This window comes from Ambystoma mexicanum, chromosome 13 (genome assembly GCF_040938575.1).
Source record: "Ambystoma mexicanum isolate Mex_15411 chromosome 13, UKY_AmexF1_1, whole genome shotgun sequence".
Lineage (NCBI taxonomy): Eukaryota > Metazoa > Chordata > Amphibia > Caudata > Ambystomatidae > Ambystoma > Ambystoma mexicanum.
This window is the reverse complement of record NC_090938.1, coordinates 488497711-488516921: the sequence shown is the minus strand read 5'-3', so window position 1 is coordinate 488516921 and position 19211 is coordinate 488497711. Positions and strand designations below refer to the sequence as shown.

The window sequence follows — 19211 nt, the reverse complement described above, 5'->3', positions numbered from 1 at the left end:
AAGCGCTCGGACACTGTTGCCGCCGTGCTCCCTTTGCCTTAGTAACATTTGATCCAAGGATGCTCTCGCCTGCACCGTCGACCGATTTGTCCCGCCGGAGAAAGTCGAGGCCGCCGATTCGCCGAAGAGCATTCGTTGGTGGGTTTCCCGCCACCTTAAGACCACAGAGATGCCGATGACTCAACGCTCTTGCTGGGTCACAGTTCTTCAAACTCTTTGCTGTCCTGAACTATCGTCACCGAGGTGCCCCGCGCACACCTCTTCCTCGCTGGACGCCAACGCTCCGTCGTCGCAGAGCACCGCTAGGAACGAAGCTGCCACCTCCCCGTCGTCGTTCAACCCTTTTTCTCGTGGGATCTCGATGCGTGGCTCCTGCTTTAAAGGGAGCCGCTCAAGAAGGATCTGTCGATGACCCAACGACAAACTCTGCTATTCCAGGTACATTGGGGTTGTAGAACTATTTTAGAAGGAAATAAGACTTCTAGAACAATATATGGACTGGGCTTGTGATATATCTTTACTTTACAGGTTGCCAAGGTGGGGGGAATCTCCACACAGAACTGTGTCTTGGTAACGGGGCCAGTATTCTGCCAATTGTTCTAACTAACTGCTTTCCTCCTATGTCTATTGATTGTTACCTTTATTAATTGATTTGTGTGACATTTAACCAGAGTACAGTTGATGCACTTTAAAAGGAATCTAATAATAATTGTGGTACCACTTAGAACTGTATATATTTGCCATTGTAGATTTGTTGAGCACAAAGTGAGTTATTATGATTGTGTACATAACCTTGAACTTTATGTACAGACTGTGTTTTAACTAATACAGTGTGCAGACATTCCTTTGTGGGGGCTTGGGGACTACACTGTACTTAAGAACCAGCCTGCATCGCCTCCTGGGAAGCTAGGTCTTGACTGCTCGTCCATTGCTATCGTAATAGAGAATCTTGGCTGGGGTCCTCTGTGCCTCTCCTCTACCATATAGAGAGCAGAAGTACAGACCCCCCCCCCCCTCCAGTTTTTACAGCATGTTCATTCCAAGTTAGCCTGGCATTCTGCACTTTTGATATATTTTATTTCCCATGCTGCTGGTGAGTAGCATTTAACATGTTTTCTGCACTGGGAAAATGGGTACAATTTATTTTTACATTATATCCAATGCCTTTATGTTTTACTCTGACTGGTCTGTTGCCACCTACTACAGCATTTTAAAAATCCTACTACACGGTATTGGAGGATTATACCTCAATCTACAAACATGTCCCCCTCCTCACACCATGCGAAGTCCATCTGTTACAGCCACTCTGGATAAGACGAGCATAGCCATAACTGCAGATGCAAGCCTTCAAGTGCCTGGAACCAAAATAAAGGCCCCTTAGATAAATCTTGACCTGCTGTGGCCCACGCTATCCAATACAACTTGGAGTGGAAATCCAAGATAAAGATCTGACTATCCGATTCATATCAGAACTTTGGTTACATGAAACCCATATACAAATGCTTTTTAAAAAAAATTTAATCTCCAACATCCCAATCCAATTTGTTGAAGATTATAAAATCCCCTTCTCGTATCAATAACCAACACGACTGCTCCCAAAACAAAAAATATTTTAGAAAAATACCAAACCAATTGTAGTGTGCACCTGGAATAATTCAAATATGCCAGAGAGCCAAGTATCGTTAACAACCATAAGCAAATAATATGAAGAGGCTTTAAATTTAGCAAAACATCTCAACTTCATCTCAATTGAATCAGCAGCTAACTCAATCAAACGAATATTCTCTATTCTTGAACTGTCAGGGAATAAAATAAGACTCATCTATCTTCCTGATCACCCTTGATTGGTGCCACTTATTCCAAGATAAGTATAACTCTAAAATTGCAGTTATCTGAATTAACATCTACATCCCCACTCAATTTGCACTCCTTTGCCAGATTAAATCTTATCCCCACATGTCCTGAGCCCCCTCACCTTGAGTTCACAACAGTCACCATGGGTGAACTTAAAATGGTAATATAGCATTTGACTACATTAATATTACGGTTCCAAGTTCATTTTCCGTTGTTAGTTTATTCATGCGCACTTGTGCACTTTTCCTCAATAGGTTTTTCACCAATTTTCTTTTTTTAACTGTACCCCGAAATCCTCCCTCTAGCCCACAACCCTCAGCCCCTCCACCACCTGCACCCACAACATATATTTAAAAAATATAAATGCAATGGAAAAAGAGAAACATTACACAAGAATAAACTAACATTGCAAAACAAACGCATTACGGAATATTAGATCATATCCTCGTAATTCTTGTCCAACATTTATTGTTAAAGATTGTGTTGAGGAAATACTGCCTGTCCCGATGTGTTTTTTATACCCATTTTACAAGGCATGCTATCTGAACCACTCTAACAGCATGGATCATTCCACTTTAAAAAATAAAAATCTCATTGGACCCACAGTACATCAAGCTAGTGGCCAAGCACAAATTCTCCTTTACTAGGCACATTTCTGTAGCATGTGGCTACTTTACAACTCCAGAAATGTGTGAAGTGTTACAATTTGTTAGGTGATGGGCAGTCTGTTTTGGCCACATCGTGGTACGGAACTAGTTCTTTAGATATCTGCAAGAATTTACTCTGGAACACTGGTGATCATCACGACACATTACTGATTATGGTTGACCTCTCAGCAGCCTGTGATACCCCAGAAAAACAAATTATTCTTAAAAGACTGGCATCTGTCAGCAGTGTCTGGAACATTGCATTGAGATGTTTTCCATCTTTTATAACCGATTAGTACACCTGTCTTTCCCTAAATAATGTTACAACAAGTAAACATCCTATGGTTTGCAATGTTGAGCAGGGTTCTGCATTTCTCCCCACTACTTTTTTTTTGCAATTCATTTTTATTGATTTTAACACAGCAAAGAAGAACAAGGCACATTGTAAAACATGTTACCAAATCATTTCCATCCTCCCCCTCTCCTTCGTACAGAAGAACAACCCCAATAATGTATGAAACAAAGTCAAAACTGCACCAAACACCACAGAAGTGAAGTGGGAGAACCTTAAAATACACCAAAGTGCCATCCGAGCAGGGGCAATGGAGAGGGGGGGGAACCAAAAAAAAAAAAACACATACAAAAAACACATCACATCCCACAATGGATCTGATAACACACGCTTCCTGTCCACTCCATATATCCTCATCCCTGTGGCATCCCCTTCAAAAGCCTACCCATTCCCCTTCAAAGCCCATAACCCCCTCCCGTCCATGGAGAGCCGCAGTAATCTTTTTCCAAGAGATACATCTCCCCAGCTTTAGGCCGCCTTTCCAACATTCCTGGCAGTTTCTCTCCCTTCCAATGTGTTGCAAGGCATGGTCGCGCCACCACTAGGAGGAAATGCACCATTTGTGGTATGGCGTCCCAAACCTCCTCCACTGCTTCCAAATGAAAGATCACCAACATTGGGTTGAGGCGTCTTTTGATCCTATCTATGATTTTTATCCACCCCAACACCTCTGCCAAATACATCTGCACCTTACTACAAGCCCACCACATGTGCCAATATGTGGACCTTTCCCACAACTGTGCCACCATAGGAGGCTCACCCCCGGAAACATTCTAGAGAGCCGAACTGGATCATATTGCCAGTGATGAAGCAACTTCACCCCATGCAATTTATATTAGCAGGCTATAGAAATCTTGAACGCTCTCCTGCCCATCCTTTGCCATAACTGTTAATTCACGCCCCCCCCCCCCCACAGGTCCCTCTCCCATTTGGCCCGAAGCCCATCCATGTCACCCATAGTAGCCTCTATCAGGGACACGTAAAGCTGGAAATGAGCCCCCTCATATCCTGCTGGGTATTCAAGATCTGTTCCGTCTGCATGAGCTCCCTCTGGTCCGACTCCTTCAATTTCTCCGCTGTCAAAATGCCCTTTAACTAAAGGAATGGAAACACTGCAGGCTTCTCAATCTGCAGGGCCTCTTCAAGTGCCTGAATGGTAATGAACTTCCATTCTACCCAAAAACGTCCCACTCGATACAAGCCAGCTTCAAACCAGCCCTGGAATCTTTTGGGGTTCGGGATGTCATCCCTAATTACTGGACCCACAAGGGGCTCAGTGGCAAGGGCCACGTAGTGACCATCCCGCATTCCAGGACCACGCCACCAAATGCCCGATCCTTATCCAGCAGCAGCATATCGTAGGCCATCCACCGCGTCTTCCCATCCCAAAGGAAGCGAAGCATCAGGTCCTTTGACTTTATAAACACCCTTCTGGCACTGCTATGGGTAACATTTGAAACAGATATAATATCCCGGGGAGAAAATTCATCTTTAGAGCGATAAACCGACCCATCCAGGAAATGGTTTGTCCACCCCACCTCTGCATATCGCTATACAACCTACCCAACAATGGCGATTAGTTGACATCTGCCAGTTCCTCGAGAAACCTCGTAGCACACCTAAATACCAAAGCCGCTCCAGCTCAATCACCATCCCCAAGTAAGAGAGGGCCACCAAGTCCCTCCCAGAATCCACATTGAAAGGGAACAAAATTGACTTCTGCCTATTGACCTTATAGCCTGCGAGGGACCCATACTCCTATCACTTCCAGGGTCGCCGGGACCGAGACATGCAGATTTCTTAGATGTAAGAGAATGCCGTTGGCATACAACCCCAACTTGAGCTCCTGGTCCTCCACTATCCCCTCCCCTCGAGGGGCATGCCACAGTCGCTGCGCCAATGGCTCCAATGATGAAGCAAACAGGGGCGAGAGGAGGCAACCCTGTCTGGATCCCGCATCCAAGGCCAAAAGGGTTGGGTTACCCCCCCCTTCCCCCAAGGAACGTACAATATATGTAGCATCTTCCGCAGTGTATCTGTCCCCTGCCACCCTGCAATAAACCCCACTTGGTCCGAGTGGACCAGCCTGGGCATTAGTCCCTCAAACCTAGAAGCAAGAACCCAAGTAAATATCTTGGATTGGGCATTGAGGAGAGAGATGGGTCGATAAGAAACGCACTGACGAGGATTCTTCCTCTCCCTTGGCCAATACGGAGATCAACGCATGCAAAAGGATCTGGGAGATTTCCCCATCCCCATAATAAAGTTAAATAACTTAGCCATGTGAGGGACCAACAATTCTGCGAAAGACTTTTAAAAACCCATGGAGTAGCCATCCTCCCCTGGGGCCTTGCCTGCCTGTATTCGCCCAATGGGCAAGAGTATTTCCTCCTCGAAGTTCGGGCCATCCAACCCCTCAGCTTCACTAGGTTCCAGCCGGGGAGGGAAGCCTCAGTCAAATATGCCCCGATACCTTCCTCGTTAGGCTCATTCTCCAAACTATACAGCCACTCATAAAATGCAGCAAAAAATCTTCAATGCCTACCGGGTCTGTGACTAACAACCCCTGGGTGTCTGAGATGCCTTCAACACATCTGTCAGACCTCTGACACCCTCCAACAGGCAGCCAGGAGTGTGTCTGCTTTATCCTCCTTTTCGTAATATTTCTGATGCAAAAAAATGTAATTTCCATGCAACTTTTCCTGTCTGAGACCGTAGCTCTTACCACTTTTTCCTAGCTTCCCCTATAAGGTAATTTCTCTCATGGGATCCAGACTACCCTTGCTTCCGCATGTAATCTTGGTGCATAAACCTTGCTCTGCTTATTGGACCCTTCAATGATGAGCAGCCCTCTCCAGCTAGCCGTTCCCACCTCCTACACCGTACAGGTCGACCTCACCCATGTAATTCCTCAGAAAGAAAAAACGCACCCTTCCACAGGAATTCATTACAAGGCCAACAGGAATCCTGTGTATATAACCCCTGACGTCACTAACCGCACGGAAACCATTTCATGGTCAGCCCAAACTACGGGGACCAGTTCACAGGATACAATCCCCCCCGGAGCGCTCTACATGTTATGTTGATTTATACTGCAAAATGCTAGCATCCAAAGGCAGTCACAAAGCACTCACATGGCTCTGCAGGAAAAGAGGTCTGGGTGTGTTAGTGGGGATAGGATGATAGTATAGGTTCAGAACCGGGAGGAACTGGCTCCTGTGAGCATTGTCTTGCGTGCAGGAGTTGGTTCAAGAGGCCCTGTGTACTGTAACTGTATGGGTAGGACTCAGTGCCTCGGACGGGTGCTCGTGTTTGTGTCGGGTGAGTGCGTAGTTTGATGTTACGGTTGTCATAACTGGTTATTTCTGTCCATAAGGAGTCCAGAGTAGCACATGACTGTTATATGTTTTAATGTATTGTGTTGGTGTGCATTTGTGTAATGTTGATGGATTTGTGGACTATGTGCAAGGGTGTTCCCTCTGATGTTGTTTCCAGTGTCTCAGATAGTTGGTTGGGTGCGAGCGTTATATTAGCTCTCTGTATAGTGTGGCTGACCCCTAGTCATGTATAATGGGGTTGCCTATGTTGGAGGAGCAGGAAAATGGGGGGTGGGGGAGGGGACGGGTTAATCAATCGGTTAGTTTGACAATGTCTCTTGTTGTTATCTTCCAACATTCTTGTTGTGGTCTGTCGGCCAAACGTGCCCCCTCCCGAAGCCGGGAGGCTGACTTCCCCTATGGGATTGAGGGCAGAAGGTTGGTTGTACTTAGCGTGTTCCTTGTTACTCAGTCGGGTTTAGTCATAGGAGTTGGGTTTGGACCTGTTGCTCGGTCGATTGCTGGGTGGGTGCACAGCTGGTGTTATAACAGAACATACACAGAAATAATAAATACGGGTATACGCTCTATAAATACATAGAAATACGTTCCATGCAGCGGGTAATACAATGTGAAGCCCTTCTCCCTGGGTGCAGTTCCCTCCACACATCCAATAGTCCCTCTGCAGCGAGGAACTCACAAAGGCCCTCCAGGCCCTGCGGTGGGCACCCACTCCCCTCGACCACCCGAGCACATCTGTCCACTTTTGGATCGGCCAACATGTTAAGATCTCTTCCTAGTATCATAACCCACCTAGGCACCTTCTAACCTGCGCCAGGGAGCTCCTGAAAAATTCCATCTGCCCAGGATTCGGGTTGCCAATATTATCCACCCCCCTCTCTCTAGTGGCTGACACCACAAGTGCTTGTCACTCCCTTCCCTCCACACATTCAGGTCCCCATCCTCAATCGCCTATTCAGCATGATACCCACTCCATCTTACTTTGGGTCCCCCCCACACCTAAAAAGCCTGGTCAACGTGCCCACTGGGTATCTGCTGTTCCTCCCCATTCACCGTCCTCACCTCCTGAATCATCAGGACATCTAATCCCCATCCTTCGGAACTCCCTAGCAATCAAAAAGAATTTGGCGGGCAGGCTCTCCCCCTAAACATTTAATGTTCATATTAACAGACAATCGCCCCCCTCTCCTCCTCCCAGACAACCCCAATCACCGCCATATATCACATTAACCTCTCCCACGATCAAACTCGAAACAAAGTGAAACCGTTCATAAACCTTTTGAAATCCGTACCTCCGCACATCACCCCACCCCCTCCTCCCCACCAACTCCCTCCCCCTACAAACTGAGATGCCCCTTCAGAAATGGGCTACCAAGCATACCTCACTTCCAACCCTGCACAGTCCCGCAAGTAAACACCCCTGCCATATTGGAACAGTGGCTTGCCCCCCACTACCACTCCCTAGCGCTGCAGCGCCCATGTCCCTCACGTAACACCCCACAAAGAACCAAAAATGAGTTCCAAGGAATCCACGGTGCAAGTCACTTGACCAGAGAAGGGGTGTTTAGCCTTTGGTACTTCCTCCCCCTTGGTGCTCGCTCGTGATGCATCAGTCCTTTTTCATTGTCTCCACGAGTGGCTGCACCCACCTCCTCCAACTGCTGATCGGCCACCTTTTCACTTTCCGAAAGGTGTTTCAGCACCTGCTGGGCCTCGGACCCCATGGTCACACGGTAGTCGACTGTTTACTTCAAAGACAATGGCAAACGGGCATTATCCAGCTATACCGAAGTCCCCTCTCTGAAAGACAAACCGCCAAAGGGCAACAGCCCTGATGTCGGGACAGGGTAAGATTTAATAGGTATTGGTATATTTGTATGGTGTTCCCCTAAAATTGAATGTTTTGCAAGTGTTTTGGCTTGTTCAGCACCTCCGCCTTGTCCCCATGTCGGCGGAACTTAGCTACCAGCGACTTTGGTCCTTTGCCTCTCACCATACCACCTCGGTGGGCCCCCTCGATCTCGACCTTCCCACCAATGCCCACAAACAGGCCGTTCACAATCCCCTTCACCTTCCTTCATATGTTGTTAGAGGTCTCCCCATCTGCTCTTTCAGACTAAACACCCTCATATTATTCCTCTGCCCCCTATTTTCAAGGTTGTCCAACTTCAATCAACAATCTTCCTCCTGCTGCTCCATATTGGTCATACCGGCCTCGTATTTCATTTCACATAGGTCAGCATTGATGTAATAATTCTCCATCCCCTCGAACCTTTCCTCCAGCACCTCAACCCTACCTCGCAGATCCAAGATGGAGGCTTGAATGTCTCCCCCCAGTGCCTTTATTTCCTACAAAATATACTTGATGTCATCCTTAGTAGAAGGGACTGGGGGACCGCTGCCTGATTCCACCTGTGAGGCCGCCTCGCCCTCCTTGGCCGCACTGTGCCCACACCACCTGTACTGCTGCAGGGCCAACAGACCAAGCAGTGGCCTCCTCTCCAGTTTCCCCTCTTCATGAACTCCTCAGTCCTAGTCTGTCCCCATCCGTTGACCTCCAGAAACAGATACAAACCCCCTTGTTCTGTGGGACCCATACGGGGGCTGCTCCCAGATCACTCCAGGACACTCATGAGGTCACTTCAAGCTAGAAAAGTCCAGGCACAGCTCAGGGGTGCAACTCCCATCTCATAAATTAAAGCACAGCCCCCTTGGGCCCCGTAATGGCAGTCTCACTGTACAGTGTCCTTTGCCTTAAAGGGCAAGGTAACCTCTTTTGCAGGAGCAGGTGCCAGGCCCTACTCCCTTCAATCCGTGCTGGCTGGATAATTCTGGAGGAGCTGCTGGGCCCCTTCTGCACTCAGCACCCCAGACGGCATAGATCCTTTCCCTATCCAGGCAGCAACCTGTGGTATCAGGGCAAGTCCCAGTGGACCCACACCACCAGCTGAGCCCATAACCTCACAAAGATTCTGGACACTTCCGCTGGTACGACTAGTTGTAGGCAAGGACAGCAGCACCCCACCAGGCCACCTCTGTGGCGTGCACGCATCCAACGGCCTGGGCCGTACGACCTCTCAGACCCTCCAGACACTCTGCCGGCGCAAAAACCGGGTCGTAAATGCCGCAAGCACCACCAGCAGTCCCGCCCATCACACCGGAGCCTCCGTCAGGACGCAGGCGGGGCTCTTACTGCACTACAGCGACAGCCCCCTCCTCCTCACAGGAACCCGCTCTAGACCCGCTCCACTGTGGAGCAGGGCCAGAGTCTGCCCTGGTCCCGCTCCACAGGGGGTCCAGGGCACATTCCTCATACCCAGCTGTCTCCGTACTCCGGTGTCGTTGTGGTCAGGTCACAAAACACTGCTGACGGAGGGAGCAGGGGGGGGTGGCACCTGAAAACACTGCAGTCACAGCAGGATCCAGTAAATCACATGAAGCTGGTGGGGATGAACGGAGCGTGCTGATTACACGGCCATCTAGGTCCATGCCCCATGGTGGTCAACTCCCCATTACTTTCTAATTTCCATTTAAAACGACTGCATAATCTCTTGGCCAAACTCAATCTTGAGTACCACTGTTATGCAAAAGATAAACAGCTATATTTCAATTGATCAAGAGATCACGCCGCCAATAGTAAACACATTCACATTTTAACTACCATCTAAATATGAATAGATTGAAACGGACCCGGCTTAAATAGTGAAAACGTTGAGCTTTCCGTTATTGATACTAGAACAAAGAAAAAAGAGCTTGCCTATATTGACCCCACGTACTCCATAGACTCAGTCCAACTACCCTTATTGTTCAAGTTGCACTAGTCTTCTTTGATGCAACCATGCACTTGTCCTCTTATATTAGCCATTTTATAAAGATCCACAGCATATTCCATACATCTTTGTAGAAATATTCAGCCTAATCTTTCTGAACTCCATCTTGGCGACATTGCAAAAGCCACTATAGGAGCAAAGATCGGCTACTGTAACACTTTACACATAGGTTACACACAAAAACAAGTAATGACATTACAAATACGTCAAAACCAAAAACCTTGACTTACATTCTCAAGCTCGAGTCAACTTCAAAATTGCTGTACTTACCCATAAATGACTTGTTCACAAATTTCCAACCGATTTCATAACGAGATATCCGCCCTATGTTCCTAGAAGACTGACCGCCACATCCTGAAACCACCAAGATACAACCTAAAATCAGCAGGAGGTAGAAACTGGTCTCTTCAGGGATCCCATGTTTGGAAAGGCATCCTTCTCAAATTTTAACACAGACAAATTTGGACCTGTTTAAGAAATAATTAAAAACTTACATGTATGGGATTTATGTCAATTAACTAACACATGCAGCATTTTGCAACATTTGCTCTTATAATATGTTGGCCTTTTCAGTCCTTTAATGCACCTGGGCCATCATCTCTGTATAAACTCATTCAACAAAACAATGATTGCAACAATCACTACATTGAATTTGCGACTAACCCACAAAAAGAAACCACTGGGGCTGCGACAAAATTAAGTCATTGGATAGGGGGATTTTATTTATCTATAAACTGATGTTAAAATGAAACTGTTGCTTTTTACCTGGGACCCACGTTTTAAATATTTACATATAGGTATGTAACATAGGCTCAAATTTTCTTTGACATTGCAAGTTCTAGACTTAAACGTAATAAAAGAAAGGCAAAATAGATTTTTTTTTTTTTACACAAAATCAATTATTGGATTATTACACAGATTAAAACTATTTTTAATGTTTATCCTTCAGAACTTAAAAACTGGATGAGGACTGGGTTTTTTTAGAATGAGGTCAGGACCATGCCCCTAACACACTAGAAAAATATTTACTAAAAAGATCCTGCACCTCACTTTGTCTCCTTTTCTAGTGAGAAAAATGCTCACAATAGCCCCTAGAGGGTGTGCAACTCCACAGTTCAAACCAAAAAACAATTCTGGACCATTATAAATTGAGAAAATATATATATTTATTTTATTTGTACCATATTGCAGTTTATTTTTTTTTAAAAACATATACAACCTGAATGGGGTTGCAATGTACACCTTTTTTTTAAAATGTAATAGAAAAATATTGTCTAACATACATTACCTACGTGAAACACCACATCAAGTATGACACAAATTAGAAAAAGGAAAAAGAGGAGAAAAAAAAAAACAAGTGATAAATTCAGCAATAAGCTGGTAACACTGGGTTCACCACAAATGTCCTCCACCTGAATGTTAACACTAACACAGTTCATCAACACAAACACAATGGGTAAAAAAGTACATTTACATAAAATCACATTAAGAACCTACAAACAATTCTGAAAAAAGCAAACAACGCTACTAGTAAAGCTATATACGTGTAACATTTAGCTGCCTAGTACTTCATCCTTAGGTAAGTTCGGATTGTTCAATACATTTTTAATAAATACAAGCTGTTAATGCTCTATTACGGCCGTGTCTTAATCACACGGTATCTTCATCCCCATGAGCATTTTTCTCACTAGAAAAGGAGACAAAGTGAGGTGCAGGATCTTTTTAGCAAATATATATCCTTCAGAACTAACCAACTGAAGAATTAAAAAAACAATTATGGATTGTTACATATTTTTTTTTACATTTTGCAGTGGATCTGATACAAGCAGATTCAACTCACTGGAAACAAAACATCTTTTGAACGGACCCTCAAGCATTTTGAAAAACTGTTTTGACTTAAGAGGACCTATGCCCCAAAGCGACATTTGCCTAACAATGTCAAGTAAGAACCGATACAGTTAACTAGTTTTGAAGGAGTGTGCATTGTAAATGCAATGCTGATGTAAGGTTTCTGGGAGGAAGAACTTGCATAAATGTCAAAATCACATAAGATAGGCAGTGCTTTTTATATGTGCTGTGCTAGTTTTACATTATTCAAAATAAATGTGTCTTTTGCACACAAATCCGTTTATTATGATCAGCTCTGTTGTGGCAGTCATAAAACATGACACAGGAAATAACTTTTTTCTTTTTAATTAGAAGGGAGTAGTTTCTTACCTGTAACTCCATTTCTCCAGCGTTGGAATCTTTCATGGATTCACATGCTGTGAATATTCCCTGTCAGGTTAGGAAGCACTGCTTACTTTGACTTAGTAATTTTACTATGAAAAACAACTTGAGTGTCCCATCGACGTAGTTGTGGGTGCAGTTGGTCGCCACCAATGGGACGTTGAATGTATAGCCCACCCCAGCAGCTTCCACTCAGATTTTAACCACTTCAGCTGGAGGATATGCCACAAAGAGGATGTTTGCCTGTAGGGGGTAGGCTGGAGAGCGCATGTGAATCCATAAAATACCAACGCTGGAGGAATGGAGTTCCAGGTAAGAAACTACTCCCTTCTCCAACATTGGATCTTTCATGGATTCACATGATGTGAATACATTTTGTAGCAGTATAGAAGTTAGGAGGAGCAAACCAGGCAAACACAGATTAGGTACTTTAAAATTCTCTGCGATAATGCAAGAAAAATATCTGTACATCCTCAGTGTGTTGCTGGTGTAAGCAGCAGTGCCTGGTAAAAGTGTGGGGCACTGCCCATGTGACCACTTGGCAAATGTCTCTGATGGATACCCCAGACCAGAGCGACGCCAAGGCGGCCGTGGCTCTAGTGGAGTGCGCTCTGGGGGCGATTGTAACAGCCTGTTGCCCTTAGAGTGGCAGAAGGAGATTGCAAAGGAAGCCCATCTTGAAATGCCCCGTTTTGATATGGATTTTCCCTTGTTGGATGGACCAAAGGCGACAAACAGCTGCTTAGTCGATCTGAAAGATTTTGTGCGATCCAAATAATATTCCAATGCCCTTTCGACATCCAGAGAGTGTAGAGCCTTTTCTGCTAGTAAAGTGGCATTTTGAAAGAATGTGGGTAGAGTTATGGTAGCATTTTTATGAAAAACTGAAGGCACTTTAGAGATGAAATGAGGATTAGTGGAAAGCAGGGCTCAAGTCGAGGGTTCACGCGGGGGGGCGGAGTCCACCCACTTTATTCAGAGGGTGGACTCAGCCCCCCCCCCTAGCTAAAAGAGAAACATTGGATGTCCTCTTTGAATTTATGAATTAAAGCCAACCTCAGGGATCAAACTTGTTTGTAGTCCGGACACTTCACTACTGCACTATATAACCTGATGAAAATTAACAAACACCTAAAGCTGAAAATCTCATTTCTGTGCTGCAAGTGCCAGGGATAACATTTATATTGGTTCTTCAAGTTTAAAACATGCACACCTTTTAACGTTTTCAAAAACACTATTAGACGAAAAAGTCCTGTTCAATTTGGTTGGTTATGCAAAGCCAATTTACTGAAACGTGCATGTTTCGCCTTTATATGCAAATTTCTGGTGACATCACATCCCATTGCGTTTGTTGATGAGTCGCCCCACTTTAATTTTTAGGACTTGACCCCCGGTGGAAAGAACCACCGTCTCTCGGGAGGATAGCTCAGGGGCAACGGTCTTGAAAGCAAGACAACACTATCAACAGGTTCAATCCACTGGTCCACGCTTAGAAACCTCTGGGTATTAAGCGCATTATAAATAACCAATAATATCATATCTCTCATGAACCGTAGATACTGAGGGTCTATAAACAAGGCTCGGAGCTCTGAAACTCGTATCGAAGACATAATGGCCACTAAAATAGCCACATTCCAAGTTAGAATTGTGATGTGGGTTGTAAACAAAGGTTCGAACGGAGGCTTCATAAGCCCTGCTAGGACCAGGTTCAGGCTCCATACAGTGGAATCCCTTTCTTTGGTGTGAAGGTACAGAAAAGGCCTTTTAAGAAGTGTTTGGTTAGCCTGTAACTGTAGAGAGGAGAAGATGTTCTTTTCTGTGTCCACCTGGAGATTGCCAATAAGTGCGCTTTGATCTAAGAGAGCTAAACCTTCTGTAGAGAACTTTAGCAGATAAGGAAGGATCTGATGAGGTGTTACAGCTAGCGGATGCCGGTTAGGCTGCTGTGCACAACATACACAGAATCTTTTCCATTTTCGGCTATAGGAAAATGTTAGAAGGAGCTCTAGCTGCTGCTAGAATGCGCTGGTAGCCAGCAGGGATATTCAAATGACCGAATTCGTAGTGGTCAGGAGCCACGCTATTAACTTGAGAGCCTGAGTCGTGTTGAAAGATCAACGGTTCTGGGATAGAAGATTGGCATGAGATCCTAGATGAATTGGATCGTCCACTGCCAATTGAAGGAGATCCGAGAACCAGGTCTGCCTGGGCCAATACGGGGCTACAAAGATTATTCTGTAACAACCTTTGCGTATCGTCTGTATTATTTTCCTGATGAGATGAAACAGAGGTAACGTCCGTCTGGTTTCCCAAACTCTAGCTCTGTAGAGGTGTCTACCCCACTGTCTGTAGGGTGTCATGCATCTCCCTAACCCTGGTCTCTTCAGAAATGAAGCGTTCAGGAAACATTCAGGGACATTAGTATCTTTATGAACACTAGGGGTATACAAATCAAGACCACATGGAGGGGTTTCATCTGAAGTTTCATATGATACGATATGGCATTTATAACGCGCCGATTCACAAGTTTCCAAGGGAACGAAAATGCATACCCCTGAGAGTCGGGATGCGGAATCCTGCTGGCACATTTCTGGCACTGCTTGTTGTTGTGGCTGGCGAATAGGTCTAGAGGGCGATGACCCCACCTTGAGAAAATGCTTGGATGCTGTGCAGTTGCCACTCGTGTGTCTGCGAGGAGTCCCTGCTGAGGGTCTCTGCTTGCTTGTTCTGCAACCCCGACAAGTAGAAGATCCGAAGTAGAATGGTGTGCCGAATGGCCCAAAGCCAGATGGTCTGCGCTTCCTGGGACAAGGTTGTTTGATCGAGTTCCACCCTGCTTCCGTAGATAAAACATCATGCTTTTGTTGTCGGTGAGGACGCGTACCACTAAATTCTCGATTAGATGAAAGGATTTTAGAGTCCAGTGCACTGCCCATAATTCCAGTACATTGATATGTAGGACGGCTTCCTCGGGGGACCAGAGGCCTTTAACTTGCTGCTTGTCCATATTAGCGCCCATCCCACCTGGGAGGCATTGTTTACAATGGTAAAATTGGCATTTGGCTCCATCAGTGGCATTCCTTTAGCAATGTTCCAGGGGTATGTCCCCATTTTAGTATGTTTGACAGAGTCCGGGAGATGGTTACCTTGTCTGACCAGGAACCCCGGGTTTGAGACCATCTGGTAGCCAGACATGTTTGAACTGGCCGCATGTGCAGCCGGCAGTGGGGAATAAGTGGAATGCAAGAGGATATGGTCCCAAGAAGTGCTAGGTATGCACAGACTGTGACTAGCTTGTTTGGCATGAATGAGTTTGCTAGAGTTATCAACCTTTTGAGTCTTTCCGCAGAAGGTTTGACCAGATTATGGCATGCAAGGAATGGAGTGCCCAGGAAAACCAGACTCCTTGAGGGAACTGTACAGGATTTTGCATAATTGATTGTAAAGCCTAATTGTTGGAGCAGCGTCTCTGTTTGGTTGAGAGAAGGCCTATTGATATACTCAACCTCAAACTAGCCACTCCTTCAAATACAGGTAAACGTGGTGGCCTTGTTTCCGGAGGAGTGCTGCTACCGGTGCCAGGCATTTCGTGAACGTTCTGGGTGCCGATTTCATGCTGAAAGGCAGTACCGAAATTGATAATAGCTTTCGCCGATGTCACGACCACACACCCTGGGGCATGTGCACAGATACTCTGGATGATGGGTGCCATGGGGACATGCCGAGGAGTGACTTATCTGTGTCCCTTCGGGACACAAACACAGGGGGCCCGGCTGGACTTTGTCTTGGCGTCTCTGGCACCAAGCTCATGTGGGGAACTTATGTTGGGTTGCAGCAACACCATTGGGCCCTTATTTTCCAGGCCTCTATTGCAAGGTACTGGGTGTGGCATTCTTGGGCCAGCTTCACGTGCCAGGGACCTAGGCGAGGCATCTGTCCTTGCAGCTCCAGGGACCCGCTTTCATCACCTACACGGGGGAGAAAGCGAGAACAGAATTACAAAAGCTACAGACAATAGAACGAACACTTGTTGGGGAACCAAGCAAGCGAAATATAGCAAAATACGAATAATACAGCGCCAAGCAAGGAAAAGCTGGAAATTAACACACAAAGAAGATAGACAAGATTCAGAGCACTACTCACCAAAAGAACCGAGTAGTCGCATCAGGGCTGGACTCCTGCATGCAAAGGACCAGTGAAGGAACTCGGTCCTTGGATCAAGTGCCCCTGCCAGAAGTAGCAGGACGGAGTTCCCACAGACTCTACTAAAAAGGTGAGCCAACCAGGACAGCGCACTTATCGGAATACAGACCAGGGGGAGGGACGGAAAGGGGGCGCAGGTTGTAGCCAGCAGCATCTATCATTCCTCTTGTATTCACGCAGGTGCACGACCCTGAGACAATCCTCCTGCGGTCACTGGTGTTCACGGCTAGCACATCCAAGGACGCATTTCACCCCTGGGAGAGTTTCAACCGTGCCCCACGCCCCCGCGGAGACAAGGTAAGCATAACAGCAGACTACGAATCCAAGGTACTTTTGGTGTCTTGGATGTATTGGCACATGGAAGTATGCAGCTTTGAGATCGAAGGCTGCAAGGAATTCCTGGGGCTGAGCGGCTTTTATGACCTGACCTCCTGGAGTGTTCATTTGGAATTTTTGTTTTTTGATGTTCTTGTTTAGTCTTTGTAGATCCAGAGTAGGGTGCCACTTTCCATCTGGTTTTTAGATAATGATGTACCTGGAGTATACTCCCTTTCCTCTTGCTGAGGCAGGAACTTTTTCGATGGCTTTTTTCGTAGCATTTGACGAATCTTGTGCTGTAAAACCGGATGATACGGGTGAGGTACCTTTCTAGGGGTTTTCAGGATTTGTGGGCGCTTGAACTCCAACAAGTGGCCGTACTGGATTGCATCTAGCACTCACCTGTCGTTCGTTATTGCTTGCCACTCGTCGAGGTAGAATGCCACATTTCCCCCACAGCCCTTCTGGCAGTCATTGTTGCGCCTTATTTTGCCTACCTCTCTGGGAGGTGGCAGAACTGCGCTTTTGTTGTCCTTGCTATTCTCAGCTATGGTGGGAGGATTGATAATGCCGCTTGTAGTTCTTGTTGTCTCTGGAGGCTGAGAATCTTGCATTGCCTTTTGCTCCTCGAAAGGAGCGAAAGGACCTCCTGCTTTGAAGGGCTGTGAGAGACCTAGTCGTTTCCGAGTTAGGGACTAATCAATTCTGTCCCCCAACATATTTTCCACTTCATATGGCATATCAATGAGCTTGTGTTGTACTGCCTGGTGGAAATCTATGCAATCTGGCCATGCCTGGCGTCTAAGGACTACGCCATTGCCAATCTGCTTGAACCCTGTTTCAGTAAGGTCTGCAGCAATGTTGATTTTGTGATTCGAGGCTTCCTCTCCTTCACATACCAGCATCATGTGCTCTTTTCTATGCTATTCCAGCAAGTGTTCCAATAAAGGAGCCAGACGGTGCCACATATCTCGATCAGATCGAGCGACTATTGCCAGGGCATTGGCTGCTTTAACAGTTGTCGCCCCAATGGTGAGAACCTTTTTTTCGAAGGCATCCATTTTGCGGTTTTCGTTGTCTGGCAGAGTGGCACACTTATGCTGTGTTCGAGCCTTGCAGCTTTCTGACGCTGAGACAACTGACTCTGGTGCAGGTTGCTAAGTGAGGCATTTTGGTGTATTATCTGGCTCCTTAAACATCTTCTCCAACCTTCCTTTAACCGCTTTGCTCCGTAAAAGGATGTTTCATAGCACAGAGGTCCTCCTGCCACACATGTTCCAGAATAGGTATGGAAAAAGACTGCCTTCCTGCGCTTACCCATATGGATCGAAGAGGAAACAATCTTTCTTCTCCTCATCTGGAATGAGGAGAAACTCCTGGCATGCCTTAGACATCATGGAGTGAAATGTCCCGATATTGTCCGTAGGCGAAGGCTGAGCCAGGCTACCCGGTGCAACTTGGTCAGGATCTGTGTCCCACATGTCAGCCCTTTGTGGAGACGAGGAGGTGGTGGAACTTGTATCCCTCCGATCAGTGTCTGGGTCTACGTCAATCAATTCCCCTTCTTCTTGGTCTCTCCTACGTGGACTGAATGTATGTGGGAGGTGGAGGTCTAGTAGGTGTTTGAATCCTCGGGAGTATACCCTTGTCCCTACTGGGATATGTTGGATCCCTTCGTTGAGGGGTAATGTGAGGTTCTCCATAAGGTTGAATTGGTCGAGCTTGAGGAAGCGGAAGCCTGGTGTCCAGCTGACCTAACAGACTGCAGTGTAGTAAGGACCTGCATGGAAAGCAGGGACTGTAGGTTTAGAAGAGGGTATTGTGTTTGCATACAGCCTATTCCCGCAGATGTTAATGTCAGAGTAGGGGTTTGTGACCTTGGAGGTGCGTTTTCCTCTCTACATGGTCCCTGGATCGGAGGATCAGAAGTTCCTTCTTCAGGATCAGATTCAAAGACACAGTTTGGCAGGAAAAAAGTCACTAATCCACAGCGCTTGTATGTTAGTTAAGAAGAAACAAACAAGGCTGCAGGTGTCTTGGAGGTGTGGTTGTACTGCCAGTATAATACCACTGAGAAAGTTCAATACAACACGAGCGGGTTCCAGTCACGCTGCGCCAAGGGAGTATGCACGTTAAGGATGCAAGTCCAAAAGATTTATTGAACACGGAAACAGCCTGACACGTGTTTTGAGCCTGAAACAGCTCTTCATCTGAGGCTGAGATGTTACAGAAATAAAAAGTATATTATTTTGCCACAACCAAAATGAAAACACATACATTACTGATGAAAAATGTCAGTTAAGAAGAAAAAGTATGGTGATAGAACAGATTGGCATACCACACAGGGGCAAAACAAGGTGTAGTTAGCCAAGGTACATTAATGCATGTTAGACATGAGTGGGTGCGAAAAGCAATAGACACAAGCAGTTAAATCAATTCA

The 19211-nt window shown here is 46.1% G+C and overlaps 1 protein-coding gene across 11 annotated transcripts in view; it reads right to left on the bottom strand.

The window, feature by feature from the left end:
• MARCHF10 (membrane associated ring-CH-type finger 10) overlaps nucleotides 1-19211 on the bottom strand; it is a 1025913-nt gene that overhangs the window by 615169 nt on the left and 391533 nt on the right. For 8 of the 11 annotated variants that reach the window (XM_069634147.1, XM_069634148.1, XM_069634140.1 and 5 more), the window contains one exon: nucleotides 10292-10488. The exons of 2 other annotated variants lie outside the window; for them this stretch is intronic. The gene's annotated coding sequence lies outside the window, so the exon portion shown is untranslated. The remainder of the gene's footprint in view (nucleotides 1-10291; nucleotides 10489-19211) is intronic. One more of the 11 variants, XM_069634142.1, reaches the window with a different exon arrangement.